The sequence below is a fragment of the Loa loa genome, assembly GCF_000183805.2.
Source record: "Loa loa unplaced genomic scaffold supercont3.415, whole genome shotgun sequence".
Classification (NCBI taxonomy): domain Eukaryota; kingdom Metazoa; phylum Nematoda; class Chromadorea; order Rhabditida; family Onchocercidae; genus Loa; species Loa loa.
In genome coordinates, this window is record NW_018108595.1 from 24,788 (window position 1) to 28,367 (window position 3,580).

Genomic DNA, 3,580 nt, shown 5'->3' on the forward strand with positions numbered 1-3,580 from the left:
AGACAACTCTAACTCTAAACCCGAACAGATGGAACTCGACCTATGCATCTTGTCCATTACACTGTCACCATCCATAGCTAGCTAAGCCTTAACTGTTAAACTTTAAGAGTATATGATGGGGACAATTCCATACAAGTTATGCTTCATTTCAAAAAATCTTCTTGACAGGCTAAAACAATACATTCACATTTGTAATGTTTGCAATAAGATAATGATTGGAGACAATGGCCAAATCTTTGTTTATGAAGCCTAGTCTAGTCATAAGTAATTTATAAATAGTAGTAGTAGTAGTAGTAGTACTAATAATAATAATATGAGAAATGCTTTTGTTTATTAAAACAATGATAAAATGCTGAAATATCTTCTTTGTTATGTCTTTTAGCAATTGTATAATAAATTTTAACAGGAAATAATCATAATTTATTATTTGTTTAAAAGGAAAAAAAAAAGAAGAAAAAGGAATTTGAAAAGAAAAATAAATGAAAATTGTTGATTTTTGAGTTTTAAACTTTTTCAAGAAAAATTTAAAAAGAAAGGATCAAAAATTAAAAAATATTTCGTAATATCAAAGATAACATATGTAACAAATATATGATAAACATGATAACAAATGAAAAGATGAAATATTTTTATATTTGCAAAAATTTAAAATGAGAAAAATGAGCTATTAGACTAGCAATAAAATAATGAAATTTGATGATATTTGTCAGGAAAATTTTCGGAAAAAAAAAAACAAATAAAAATGATATCGCTAGATGACAATAGGTGGACTAATTTGATAAAAGACACTAATGATGGCGGATTGATTTGATAAAAGACATTAATGATAATGGATTGATTTGATACTATAATAGATTAATTTGATAAAAGAGTGAGAAATTACTGTCAACAACCAAAGTTTCAATATTTGATTTTTTTTCGTTTTGGAAAAAAAAGAAAAAAAAACGAAATAGTAAGGAATGAAAAAGATAAAAAACAAGGGGAATTAAAATTAAAATTGTTGAAATGATAGCAAATAATTTGATTTTTGATTCACAGAAGGAAAAAAAAGTATTTTTTTTTTGCAAAAAATTGAAAAAAAAAAATTGTTTTGACAAGAGAATTATTACAGTATTAACTTGAAATTGTAAAGAAAAAAAAAAGAAAGAAAAAGGAAAAAGATATAAAAAAGAAATTTTTGTAATTTTGAATCATTTTAGTTAATCTAATTAACAATTATATAAATGTATGATAAAAAATTTATCAAAAGAATAATTCAAATCAAATAATAAACCATATCCAGACCATTGACAGGTTATCAAGCTTTAGTGGAATAATTTTGTTTTAATTACTAATTTAAAATGATTAATTTTACAAACATATTCCTTCCAATATCAATTTTTTCTTTTTTATCTCAATACCAACTAATTCATCCCGCTCTCCCGCTATTTCCCCCATTCATCACATGTACCCCCGCATCCATTTTATTCTCCCCGATATTTTTTTTTCTTTATCAAATGTAATTAAGAAGACAATAGATATCTTATCATTCAACAATTCATACATTGTTTAATAATTCTGATAATATATGATAAATTACTATTTTCTTTTCCGTATTTTACACTTTTATTGCTTCCTTTTTTTTTTCATTATTTGGAAAAAAAAAGATTTTATTAGTTTTTATATTAAAATTTTCAAAAAAAAAGAAAAAAAACTCGAAAATTTGGAAAAATTTTTTAGAAATTGTTAACAATTTCGATATAAAAGTTCTTTTTTTTGATAAAAAGTATTTTATTGCAAATTATTACAATGAATGATATGAAAATAATTGCGAAAATTTTGTTTTTCTGTCAAAAAAAGAAAAAAAATTGATTTTTGATTTCTATGAAAAATTTATTGTAAAAAATAAGGATGTTATTTTAAATAGTTATATTTTTAAAATGATAAAGAATAATTATTAGTTAAATGAGAAGCGAAATGACTTGAAAATCCCCCGCGATATTCTAGATGCTAAATTCTATAATACATCAGTATACTGTATGACATGTTACTTATAATGTAAACCCGGAAATTCCATGATTTTTTTTTTTTTTTTGGGAATTCTCTGAGAGAATTGGATAAAAATAGAGGAAAAACTAAGGAAGAAATCTTTCACTCATAAAACGGTAATTTTTTGAATATCAGGAAAACCGGAAAAAAAATGATGGTTAGGCGCATCGATATTTCAATTCCGGAAATGATCTTTAAAGTATCGGAGTAAGGAGATAATTCTTCTGTATTTCACTTAGTTGTGTTACTACGGTAAATATTTTATAAAATGAACGAAAACAATTTATATCTACGAAGAATACGATAGTGTAATTGTTTTGAAAGTAATGTGATTAAGATAAACATGATGGCACTGTATTTACCGTAATTATATTATCTCCACAAGTAGTATCAACTATGATAGTTACTTTTTTTTTTTTTAAAGATTGATTTCGAAGTTTTCATTGAGAAAATTACGAAGTAAAATAAGAAGAAAAAATTGTTAATGAATCAATAATTTTAGGCGACCCTCAAAAACTGGATCCAACAAACCGGAAAATTGATTTATATGTTATTAAGTTAACGAATCGATCGATCAATATATCCAATAAATATCAGAAATGGATAAACTACAACAAAATCAGTATATAAACTAATTATCTTAATTAATCCATTCATTAGCACTATGATTATTATTACAATCCTAATTAAGAAGAAAGGTTGTAAAATTTTAATTAACAGTGATTTCGAAACCGATAATTCGCGAAAACACGGCAAAATGGTCTGGGTGGCGATGAATGGAAAACAGGTGGTGATTGTTCTTATCAATATTTGATAAATTAATACGGTTAAAGGTTTTGATTAAAGTTTACTTTCAAACTATTACAATTTATTACTTTTGAACGTCATGGTCTTGGCTATAAATCAAAAAGCCAAAGTAGTCACTGGCCAAGAAATGGTTCGGATCATTGTTTTAAAAATTAAAGACAAAAAGTATATATATATATGTATAGTATCAAATATCAGTCGTTAAAATAAACGGAACTAAACAAAAATGGAGCCGAAGAAAAAAAGGAAAAACGGAATTAATAATCGGAAAAAAAGGGAATCAATGATCGGAATGTCTTTTTTTTGTTGTTGTTGTTGTTTTCAAATAGATTTGAAGAATTTGAAGTTATTGTTTTTCATAAAAGAGGGAGGGAGGTGGGGAGAGGAGGAAAAAAAGAAAAATATGGTAAGGGAATATGTTTGGTAAAAAGGTATGAATGAATAATCAGTGTCACCTTTTATAGAGCGAATGAATCAATGTCACCTTTATAGAGGTTTTTGTTTTTTTTTTTTAAATTATTTTGAAAGAAAGACAGAAGAATGAAAGATGAAAGAAAAAGAGGAAAAATCGTTTCGAATTGATGAAATTAAGTACATTGTACAAATGAAATTCATGTGAAATGGAAATTAAAAAAAAGAAATGAAATTAAAATGGATAAAAATTAAAATAATGTGAATAATTTTATGTTTTGTTTTTTTTAAGAAAATTTCGAATTTAACACGAAATTTTTTCGATTGATTTTTC